This window comes from Sarcophilus harrisii, chromosome 1, assembly GCF_902635505.1.
Source record: "Sarcophilus harrisii chromosome 1, mSarHar1.11, whole genome shotgun sequence".
Taxonomy (NCBI): Eukaryota; Metazoa; Chordata; class Mammalia; order Dasyuromorphia; family Dasyuridae; genus Sarcophilus; species Sarcophilus harrisii.
Window position 1 is genome coordinate 349,757,869 of NC_045426.1, and position 13,301 is coordinate 349,771,169.

Consider the following 13,301-nt stretch of genomic DNA (forward strand, 5'->3'; position numbering starts at 1 on the left):
GGGAATGATTTTCTGTAGTCTTTTTGCTAATATCTTGCTTAAGATTTTAGCATCAATATTCATTAGGGAGATTGGTCTATAATTTTCTTTCTCTATTTTCAACCTACCTGGTTTAGATATCAGTGCCATGTCTGTGTCATAAAAGGAATTTGGTAGGACTCCTTCATTTCCTATTTTTTCAAATAGTTTATATAGCATTGGGGCTAATTGTTCTTTAAATGTTTGGTAGAATTCACATGCAAAGCCATCTGGTTCTGGGGATTTTTTTTTAAGGAGTTGATGAATAGCCTGCTCTATTTCTTTTTCTGAGATGGGACTATTTAAGCAATTTACTTCCTCCTCTGATAATCTGGGAAGCCTATATTTTTGGAGATAGTCATCCATTTCACTTAAGTTATCAAATTTATTGGCATAAAGTTGGTCAAAGTAACTCCTTATTATTGCTCTAATTTCCTCTTCATTGGTGGAAAGTTCCCCCTTTTCATTTTTAAGACTAACAATTTGATTTTCCTCTTTCCTTTTTCTAATCAGATTTACTAAAGGTTTATCTACTTTATTGCTTTTTTCATAAAACCAACTCTTAATTTTATTAATTCAATAGTTTTTTTTTTTTTTTTTTTACTTTCAATATTACTAATTTCTCCTTTTAATTTTAGAATTTCAAGTTTAGTATTTGATTGGGGGTTTTTAATTTGGTCTTTTTCTAGCTTTTTAAGTTGCAAGCCCAATTCATTGATCTTCTCTTTCTCTAATTTATTCAAGTAAGCCTCTAAAGATATAAAATTTCCCCTTATTACTGATTTGGCTGCATCCCACAAATTTTGGTATGATGTCTCATCATTGTTATTATCTTGAGTGAAATTATTGTGTCTATAATTTGCAGTTTCACCCAATCATTCTTTAAGATGAGATTATTTAGTTTCCAATTATTTTTTGGTCTATCTACCCCTAACTTTTTGTTGAATGTAGGTTTTTATTGCATGGTGATCTGAAAAGAAAGCATTTACTATTTCTGCCTTCCTGCATTTAATTTTGAGGTTTTTGTGTCCTAATATATAGTCAATTTTTGACTTCCATGAACTGTTGAGAAGAAAGGAGTATACTTTCTTCTAGTATACTCCTTTCTGTCACCATTCCGTTTTCTCCAAAGATCTATCATACGTAATTTTTAAAATATTCTATTTACCTCCTTAATTTCTTTCTTATTTGTTTTGTGGTTTGATTTATCTAATTCTGCGGGTGCAAGATTGAGATCTCCCACTATTATAGTTTTGCTGTCTATTTCTTCTTTCCAACTCTCTTAACTTCTCCTTTAGGAAGTTAGATGATATGCCACTTGGTGCATATATGTTTAGTATTGATATTGCTTCATTGTATATGCTACCCTTTAGCAAGATATAGTTTCCTTCCTTATCTTTTAATTAGATCAATTTTTGCTTTTGCTTGATCTGAGATCAGGATGGCTACCCCTCCTTTTTTTAACTTCACCTGAAGCATAATAGGTTCTGCTCCAGACTTTTACCTTTACTCTGTATGTATCTCCCTGCTTTAAATGTGTTTCCTGTAAACAACACATTGTAGGGTTCTGGCTTTTGATCCAGTCTGCTATCTGCCTCCGCTTTTTGGGAGAGTTCATCCCATTCGCATTTAGGCTTAAAATTACTAATTCTGTATTTCCTGCCATCTTATCATCCTCAGATAATGCTTTTCTTTTTCTTATTCCCCCCCTTACCCCTTTTCCCAGTATTAAACTTATGGACACCACTTGCATTACACAGCTTTCCCCTCCCACCTCCTTTGAATCTCTTCCCCTTTCTTGTACCCTTTCCTTATTATTCTTTTCCTTTTCCTCTCCCACTCTTTAATGAGGTGAGAGAAGTTTCTCTGTAAACCAAATATGTCAATTATTTTCTCTTTGAGCTAAGTCTGATGAAAGTAAGATTCACTCCTTAAAATAATCAGCAGCATCTATTTAAAACCATCAGTAAGCATCATATGTAATGGAGACAAATGCATGCATTCCCAATAAGATCTGGAGTGAAACAAGGTTGCCCACTATCACTGTTACTATTTAATATTGTATTAGAAACGCTAGCTTTGGCAATAAGAGCTGAGAAAGAGATTAAAGGAATAAGAATAGGCAATGAGGAAACCAAATTATCACTCTTTGCTGATGATATGATGGTATACTTAGAGAACCCCAGAGATTCTACTAAAAAGTTATTAGAAATAATCCACAACTTTAGCAAAGTTGCTGGTTATAAAATAAACCCACATAAGTCATCAGCATTCTTATATATCACTAACAAAATTCAACAGTCAGAGTTACAAAGAGAAATTCCATTTAAAGGAACTACTGATAATATAAAATATTTAGGAATCTGTCTGCCAAGGGAAAATCAGAAACTTTATGAGCAAAATTACAGACCACTTTTCACACAAATTAAGTCTGATCTAAACAATTGGAAAAATATTAAATGTTCTTGGATAGGGTGAGCAAACATAATAAAGATGACAATATCACCTACACTAATCTATTTATTTAGCGCTATACCAATCAGACTCCCAAAAAACTATTTTAATGACCTAGAAAAAATAACAACAAAATTCATATGGAAAAACAAGAGGTCAAGAATTTCAAGGGAATTAATGAAAAAAAAAAAATCAAATGAAGGTGGCTTAGCTGTACCAGATCTAGAATTATATTATAGAGCAGCAGTTACCAAAACCATTTGGTATTGGCTAAGGAATAGATTAGTTAATCAGTGCAATAGGTTAGGTTCAAGGGACAAAACAGTCAACAACTATAGCAACCTAGTCTTTGACAAACCCAAAGACCCCAGCTTTGGGGATAAGAACTTACTGTTTGATAAAAATTGCTGGGAAAATTGGAAACTAATATGGTAGACCACACTTAACACCATACACCAAGATAAGGTCAAAATGGGTTCGTCAAAATGGGTTCATGACTTAGGCATAAAGAATGAAATTATTAATAAATTAGAGGAACACAGGATAGTTTACCTCTCAGACCTGTGGAAGGGGAAGGAATTTATGACCAAAGAGGAACTAGAGATCATTACTGATCACAAAATAGAAAATTTCGACTATACCAAACTGAAAAGTTTTTGTACAAACAAAACTAATGCTGACAAGATTAGAAGGGAAGAAATAAACTAGGAAAATATTTTTACAGTCAAAGGTTCTGATAAAGGCCTCATTTCCAAAATATATAGAGAATTAACTCTAATTTATAAAAAATCAAGCCATTCTCCAATTGAAAAATGGTCAAAGGATATGAACAGACAATTCTCAGATGAAGAAATTGAAACTATTTCTAGTCATATGAAAAGATGCTCCAAGTCATTATTAATCAGAGAAATGCAAATTAAGACAACTCTAAGATACCACTACACACCTGTCAGATTGGCTAAGATGACAGGAAAAAATAATGATGATTGTTGGAGGGGATGTGGGAAAACTGGGACATTGATGCATTGTTGGTGGAGTTGTGAACGAATCCAACCATTTTGGAGAGTAGTTTGGAACTATGCTCAAAAAGTTATCAAACTGTGCATACCCTTTGATCCATCAGTGTTACTACTAGGCTTATATCCCAAAGAGATCATAAAGAAGGGAAAGGGACCTGTATGTCCACAAATGTTTGTAGCAGCCTTTTTTGTAGTGGCTAGAAACTGGAAACTGAGTGGATGCCCATCAGTTGGAGAATGGCTGAATAAATTGTGGTATATGAGTATTATGGAATATTATTGTTCTGTTAGAAATGACCAACAGGATGATTTCAGAAAGGCCTGGAGAGACTTACACGAACTAATGCTGAGTGAAATGAGCAGGACCAAGAAATCATTATATACTTCAACAACAATACTATATGATGACCAGTTCTGATGGACCTGGCCATCCTCAGCAATGAGATCAACCAAATCATTTCTAATGGAGCAGTAATGAACTGAACTAGCTATGCCCAGAAAAAGAACTCTGGGAGATGACTAAAAACCATTACATTGAATTCCCAATCCCTATATTTATGCCCACCTGCATTTTTGATTTCCTTCACAAGCTAATTGTACAATATTTCAGATTCTGATTCCTTTTGTACAGCAAAATAACGGTTTGGTCATGTATACTTATTGTGTATCTAATTTATATTTTAATATATTTAACATCTACTGGTCATCCTGCCATCTGGGGGAGGGGGTGGGGGGTAAGAGGTGAAAAATTGGAACAAGAGGTTTGGCAATTGTTAATGCTGTAAAGTTACCCATACATACAACCTGTAAATAAAAGGCTATTAAATTAAAAAAAAAAAAAAGTAAGATTCATACAATGTTCCTCCCCCTCTCTAAATTCCCTCAGATATGATAGGTTTCTTATGCCTCATCGTGAGATGTAGTTTCCCTCTTTTTATCTCTCCTTTTCCCTTTTTCTGACACCATCCCCTTTCCATTTCTACTTCCCTTTTTTAATGTTATATCAGTAAAATCAAATTATATACATGTGTGATTTTTATATATATAAAATACATTTTTCAAGAGTTCCTTTTACTTTTTTCTGTTTCTCTTGAGTCTTATGGTTGGAGATCAATTTTTTTGTTTAGATCTGGTTTTTTCCTTAGAAACAATGGAATTCCTCTGTTTCATTAAATGTCCATCTTCCATGGAAGAAAATGCTCAACTTAGCTGGGTAGTTTATTCTTGGCTGCATTCAAAGTTCTTTTGCCTTTAGGAATATCAGATCCAGGCCCTTCAATCCTTTAATGTTGAGGCAGCCAGATCTTGAGTGACCCTTATTGTGGCACCTCGGTATTGAACTGTTTTTTTCCTGGCTGCTTGTAATATTTTTTCTTTAGTCTGATAGTTCTGAAATTTGGCCACAATATTCCTTGGAGTTTTTATTTTAGGGTATTTTTCAAAAGGTGTTCGATGAATTCTTACAACGCCTATTTTACCTTTTGGTTCTATTACTTCTGGGCAGTTCTCTTTGGTGATTTCTGTAAAATAGTATCTAGGCTCTTTTTTTCAGCATAATTTTTGGGAAGTCCAATGATCCTCAGGTCATCTCTCCTAGATCTATTTTCCAGGTCTGTTGTTTTTCCAAGTAAATATTTGACACTTTTTCCTAATTTTTCTTTTTCTTTTTTTTTTCTTTTGGTTTTGCTTGACTGATTCTTGATGTCTCAATGAATCAGTCATTTATATTTGTTCAATTCTGACTTTTAGTAAGTTATTTTCTTCATTAGCTTTTTTTACTTTTTTTGTATATGTCCAATTAAGTTTTTAAATGAGTTGTCTTGCTCTATGGATTTTTTTTCCATTTCACTAATTTTTTTTTAATGAGTTATTTTCTTTTTCCAATTCATAAATCCTACTTTCTTGGGAATTCTTTACCTTTTCTAATTCATAAATTCTGTTTCCCTGAACTTCTTGGGAGTTTTTTACCTTTTCCAATTTATATATCAGGAAGTTATTTTTCTCTTGCATAGCTTCTCTTTCCTTTCCCTATTTCTCTTCTAGTTCTCTTTTAAGGTTTTTAATAGTCTCTTCTAGGAGAGCTTTTTGTGTTGGGGACCAACAATTGTCAGGAGACTGTCTGCTATTAGTCTCCTTGGGGTTGAAAACCTGCTCTCTTTCTGTATAGAAGCTATCAATCATCCTTTTGATTTTTTTACTCATTTTGTTAAATCCTGTAGGGCCTGCCTTCAGGGCTAGGTTACCAGCTTCCTCTGCAGAACAAGAATAGGTGTATTGACGGGTAGCTGTCCTGCCAATTGGCTACAAAGCACAGCAAGATACAGGAGTGCTCTGGGAAAGAGTTCTCTCTCACCTGCCCCCCTCCCCCCTCCCAGAAGTAACTCAGGGCTGCACTGTGGAGCTGTGGAAGTGCCTTGCAAAGAACCCTGCTGTGTGAGTTAGACTGCCCTGGGGCTAGAAGCTGGGCTGTGAAAGTGTCACTACCTCAGGCCAAAGTCTGCCATGGGACTGTGGGTATTAGTGGCTGGCCAGGCATGTTAAGTGTGGGTCAATGCCTAGTTTCTGCCATACTAATTTCCAATTTTCCCAGCAATTTTTGTCAAACAGTGAGTTCTTATCCCAAAAGCTGTGGTCTTTGGGTTTGTCAAACACTAGAGTATTAAAGTTATTATTTTGTCCTTTGAACCTAACCTATTCCACTGATCAACTAATCTATTCCTTAGCCAATACCAAATGGTTTTGGTAACTGAGCAGCTTCTATATTAAAAGATCTAAGGGCCTAGAATATGATAATCCAGAAGGCAAAGGAGCTTGGATTACAACCAAGAATCAACTACCCAAAAAAACTGAGCATAATCTTAGGTAAATGATGGATATTCAATGACATTGAGGACTTTCAAACTTTCCTCATAAAAAGACCAGAGCCTAAAAGAAAACTGAATGTTCAAATACAAGATTCAAAGAGAAGCATAACAAGGTAGACAAGAAAAAAACCCACAATATTCAATAAGATTAAACTGTTTACATTTTTCCATTGGAAGATGATACTTGTAATTCTAAAGCTCTGTATCTTTATTAGGGCTGTTGGAATATTCTTAGAAGGTATGAGTATAAACTGACATTGATGTGATGATAAAACAATTAAAAGGTGAAAACAAGCATTATATTGGAAGAAGAAAAAAGGAGGAGCCTGAATAGGATAAATTATATCTTATGAAGAAGCATGAAGACCTATTACAGTAGAGGGAAAGAAGGGAAGGGGTGAGCATTGTTTGAACATTAATCTCATCAGATTTGACTCAGAGAGAATAAAAATAATTGGGTAAAGAAATTTATCTTGGCGACAGCTAGGTGGTGCAGTGGATAGAGCACCAGCCTTGAAGTCAGGAGAACCTGAGTTCAAATCTAGCCTTAGACACTTAACATTTCCTAGCTGTGTGACCTTAGGTAAGTCACTTAACTCCAATTGCCTCAGCAAAAAGAAAAAAAAAATCTCTCTTACCCTACAGAAAAGTAGGAATGGAAATTAGATTAAAAGTGGGAATGGGGGGAGGAAATTGGCAGAAGAGAGAGAAAAAAGAAAAAGGAGGTTGATAGTGTTGTGCCACAATTTCCTATAATTGTTATACCCGTTTTCCTAAATTGCTCTGCCTCAGTTTCCCTAAATTGTTCTGCCTCAGTTTCTTAAATTGTTCTGCCTCAATCCTCCTGGTTGCAACCCTCCTTCCTGAACATTAGTTCTGATATAAATTAGGGCTGGGAGGCCTGACCACTATCATTCTATAGAGCCATAAACTGCAGATGGTTAATCTCAGATGGGGAGAATATCTCCTATCTCAGACTGAGTGGCTCCTAGCCCTCCCAACTTATCAGGATTTATGATCCTTCCTTACCCCCAACAGAATTAAATTATGGTCTGTTCCTGCAAGTTCCCATTCACCAGTACTCACTCCCATCCTGCTTTAAGCCCCTGATCACTAGAGCCCTATAAGAATCCCTGGAATCCATCACTTGGTGCTGCATGCTTTGAGACATGAGTCCAATTCAGCCATTGGGGGTAACATGGATCCTGTTTTGCCCTCAGCCCTCTCAAATAAAATATTAAAAACTCTCTAATCTCTATCTTGCCACAGTTTCTCCAGCATTACAATAGAAGAGAGAGTTTATTGAGGGAGGAATTGGTTAGAAGCAAAACACTGGTGAGGAAAGATAAGGAGAAAGGAGGGAAAGATAAACAGGAAAATAAGATGGAGTGAAATATACAGTAAATATAACTGTGAGTGTAAGTAGTGTTGAGTCCTGGATAAATCATAACCATCACCATCACCACCCCTTCCCTGCCATTAGCACTGGAAAATTGAGTTTGAAAAAGGAGCCCAGGAAAAATCTTGACCCTCAGACCACCTTTGCATACCATTATGTCATAAACTCCAGGTACATTATTTCAGTCCTTGCTAGGATAATTCCCCCTCCTTTTGAGTATTGCCCCTCGTCTGGATGTATCCTGCCCTCAACCTTCTTATCTTGACCCCTAACCTGTCAGGATTTAATTATGATCCTCTCCTGGAATTATGGCTTGTCCATACTCCCAGAGTCCTTGTATCCCTTATCTGCCTTTGTTTCCCCTATGAGACTGTGTATTCAGGTTATATATTCTGTTTGCATATTCTAGTTAACTAAAACTATATATAAATTTTTTGCCTTGGTTTATCTGCTAGCTTAACTCCACATTAAAGATTAAAAACCAATCTCTGCTTGCCTCAGTTTCTCTGGTATTACTGTAGGATGAACTCTCACATAAGACAAAAGAGCATAGCAGAGTTCATTAAAAACCAGAATCCTAAAATATGTTGTTTATAAAAAACACATCTGAATCTCACACAGGATAAAGTTAAAAGATTAGAACTGAATTTATTATTTTTTATTAAAATTTTTATTTTCAAAATATATACATAGAAAATTTTCAACCCTTATAAATTCACCCTTATAAAACCTTGTGTTCTAATTTTTTCCCCCTCCCTTTCCCCCATCCCTTCCCCTAGATGGCAAGTAATCCAATATATGTTAAATATGTATAATTCTTCTATACATGTTTCCACAAATATCATGCTGCACAAAAAAAATTAGATTAAAAAAAGGGAAAAATGAGAAAGAATCAAAATGCAAGCAAACAACAACAACAACAAAAAGAGTGAAAATATTATATTGTGGTCCACATTCCGTCCCCACAGTTCTTTCTCTGGGTACATATGGCTCTTTTCATCACAAAACTATTGGAACTGGCCTAAATCATCTCATTGTTGATGAGAGCCATGTCCATCAGAATTGATCTTTGTATAATCTTGCTATTACTATGTATAATGAATGATCTCCTGGTTCTGCCCATTTCACTCAACATTGATATAAGTCTTTCCAGGCCTTTCTGAAATAATTCCTGCTGATCATTTTTTACAGAACAATAATATTCTATAACATCATATACTATATATATATGCATGTATATACTATATATATCATATATAACATTCATATACTTACAGAATATACATATATATATATATATATATATATATATTTTTTTTTTAAAGCAGGGGTGGTACTCTTGATCTCAGACAAAGCAAAAACAAAATAGATGTGATGAAGAGACAACAAAGGATATTACATCTTGCTAAAAGGTATGAAAGACAATGAAATAAACATAAATTGCACCAAATGGCATAGCAGGCAAATTCTTAGAGAAAAAATTTAGTGAGTTACAGGAAATTAGACAGCAAAACTGTACTAGTGGGGGACTTCAATTTCCCCCTCTTAGAAGTAAATAGATCTTAACATGAAATTAACAAGAAAGAAGTTAAGGAGGGGAATGGAAATTTAGAAAAGTTAGATATTATAGACTTCTGGAGAAAAATAAAAAGGGATATAAAGGAATATAACTTTTCTCAACAGTTCGTGCACCCACATAAAAATTGACCCCATATTAGGCCATAAAAACCTGGGCATTCAAGTTAAAAAGCTAGAAAAAAAATTTTAAATGCCCACTTAAACACCAAATTAGAAATTCTGAAAATCAGGGGAGCAATTAATAAAATTGAAAGTTAAAAAATACATAAAGATCTGGTGTTATGGGGAGAGGAAATAAAATAGATAAATCTTTTAAAATTTGATTTTTTTTTTTGAAAAGGAGAAAATCAAATTATTAATATCAAAAAGGATGAATTCACCATGAATGAATGGAAATTAAAGCAATAATTAGGACCTAGTTTGCCCAGCTGTATGCCAATAAATTTAAGTAAAAATGGATGAATATTTATAAAAATATAAATTGCAGATTACTAGAAGGGTAAAAAAACTAAAACAGTTTTAGAAAAAGAAATTGTACAAACCATCAATGAATTCCCTAAGAAAATTTCTCTAGAGACAGATTCTACCAAATTTTTTTCTAAATTTAAAAAATTTTAGAATTTAAAGAATAATTCCAGTACTATACCATATAAATTAATTGGAAAAATAGGTGAAGAGGAGTCTTACCAAATTCTTTTTATGACAGAAATTGATGCTGTTGCCCAGTAAGGAAGAGCCAAAAGAGAGGGAAAATTATAGACCAATTTCCCTACCAAATATTGATGCAAAAATTTAAGTAGCAAAGAGATTACAGCAATTTATCACAAAGATAATATACTATGATCAGTTGGGATTTATACAAGGAATACAGGGTTGGTTCAATATGGGGAAAACTAGGAGCATAATTAACAATATCAATAACAAAATCAACAAAAAACATGATTGTCTCAATAAATGCCAAAAAAAAAAAAAAAAGCTTTTAACAAAAGATAATGCCCATTCTCATTAAAAATGCTTAAGAATAAACAGAGCTTTCCTTAAAATGATACTCAGTATCTCTGTAAAACCATCAGCAAGAATTATCTGTAATGGGAATAAGCTAGAAGCCTTTCCAAGAAGATCAGGAGTGAAGCAAGGATATCCATTACTACCACTTAACTTTAGCAATAAGAGAAGAAAAAGAAATTGAAGGAATTAAAACAGGCAGATTACAATGACCCTAAAGAATCAACTAAAAAATTACTTGTAATTGTTAACATTTTTAGCAAAGTTACATAATACAAAATAAACCCACATAAATCATCAGTATTTCTATATATTCTATATATTACCAACAAAGCCCAGTAGCAAGAGATAGAAAAAGAAATTCATTTAAAATAACTGTGGACAATATAAAATATTTGGAAGTCTACTCACCAAGACAAATCCAGAAATTATTTGAATACAATTACAAAACATTTTTCATGCAAATAAAATCAGATCTAAGGAACTGAGAAAATATTAATTGCTCATGGATGGACCAAGCTATTATAATAAAAATGACAGTTCTATCTAGATTAATTTACTTATTCAATACCATACCAATTAATAGACCAAAAATTAATTTATTGAGCTAGAAAAAAATAACAGAATTAATCTAGAAGAATAAAAGATCAGAAAAACCAAAGGAATTAATGGGGGGTAAAAGGGAATGCAAAGGAAGATAGTCTGGCCATAGTATATCTAAAAGTATAAAATGTGGAAAAATTATGATTATGATTTTCATAATTGTCAAGATGATATGTGTAATAAATATACTAATTTAGATTTCTCAGAACTGCCTTTTCTATCTTGGGAGGCAGTCTTTCAGTAACGTTTGAAATGATCATTCAATTCTTGACAATATTCTCTTGTATATGTTAAGCTTAGTGAATCAAAGATTGCAAAATCTATTTCAGTCACAGAACTCTGGTCCCTTCAGGGAATTCAGCAATAGTCTTAAAGTGGCTGTGTGATCTAATGTTCATGATAGACATTACCAAGTACTTCTCAGAACTGAATGTCAAGCTGTAGAGCCTCTATTGAGCTTCTCAGCTCCCTACTTTCAAATCTGAAAAACTTTGAAAGTGCAAATTGGAGGAATGGTGCATTTCCCCACTCTGAAAGGACAAAAACCTTCTACAATATTTTAATATGCTGGCGAATGTACAAAACTAACTAAGGCATTTAGTGAAAGATTCAAAGACATGAAAAGTAAACAAATGGAGTTGAAGATTTTTGCTATACCATTCAGCGTGGAACCAGCTGATGTGCCTGATTGCATAGAACACAAAATCATTCAACTATCAAGCAATAATGAGCTGAAAGGTAGGTACAACAATCTCTCACTGCTTGAGTTCTACAAATGTTATATAAGCAATAATGAATTTCTCATTTTGAGAAGCTATGCATTAAAATAATGCATCCATATTCAGAACAATTTGCTGCTGCAAGTAATTCTTTTCAAAAGTTCCCATCACAAAAGTCCACTGCTCTCCCTACTAACTCAAATTTGAAAAAGCAGTTGCAAGTAGCAACATTATCAACACTAGGAAATATCACACACCTCAGCAAAGAGAAGTAGTTTAAGCTGTCACATTAAGGGTGTGTTACTTACATGTTTGACCAAATATAGCAGGCTAATTTTAAGTATGTCTTGTAAATGATGTTATAAATATCCAAATGGCCCTTGGCAAAAAAAAAAAGTTCCCCAAACCTGTGTTAATAGAACAGGCAAGAGTCCAGTGTCACTCTTCAGCGTACATGTCAGGGAGTAAAGTATAAAAAGATTGGAAAGGTAAGAGCTAATGAAGGGCTTTGAATGCTAAATAAAAGATTTTTGTATTTGATCTGAGATAGAATAGGTATTCATGGAACTTTATTGGTTGGGGGACAGAGGAGGTGACATAATCATACTTGCACTTTAGGAAAATCACTTTAGTGACTGAATGGAGGCCACATTGTTTATGAGACAGACAGACTATACAATACTACAAGCATCAGGTGATGTGGGCCCGCACTTGAATGGTAGTATTGTCAAAGAGAAGGGGGGGTATTGGGGAGATATTGGCAAGGGCCCTAGCTTTTTAAAACCCTTCACACTCAGTTCCCAACTATTTCCAGATTACTAGGCATCACTTCCCCACCAGCCCTTTGATCTTCTTTCTGTTCCCCATAAAAAACCCTCCATCTTTCATTTCCATTCCTTGGCTCTCCTTGTCTCCATGTCTGGAAAACACTGCCTTCTTATCACCCCCTCAAAGATCCACCTTCTTCCTTCAAGAAATATCTGAAACAGTACATGCATCAAATATTCTCCCCAGTTAATAGTACTCTCTCCCCCACACTACCATATATTTAACTGCTTTGTATTTAGTCATTTTACATTTGTGAGTCAACTTCTTGCAATAAATAAAGGCAGAGATTTATTAAAGGTAGAAATTCTCAATTTTTTTCATGGAGCCCTTTGGCAATCTAGGAAAGATCATGAATACTAGTACAAAAAAAAAAAGTGTCTTAAAATGTATAAAGGACAACATGTAGGATTAAAAAAAGGAAATACATCATAAGTAAATAAAGATGCATTTGTTCCCATCTAAATTGCTGGACCTGGACCTTCTTAAATTATCCCCTGCTTTAAGCTTAGGAGGAGACAGAACGGTCCACATGTTACTCTCTCTCACTTCAAAGAGTATTTCTTTCGAATGAAAATTTGTGAGTGTAGTTACAATTATTCCCAAACTCAGTGAGAAAATTTCCAAATACTTCAGAATCCCACCCTCTATGTACTTACATTTGTCTTTGCTTCTAGTTCTATCAACATTTCCTCCCCATCAGTACACCTCTAACACCTTCAACCCACCCCTGACCTTTCTGTGGTTGAGGCAACGTTTGCTGCCAGTCTGAGTAATGAAAAAATAGAATTTCATCATAGTATCTATGGAGAAGATA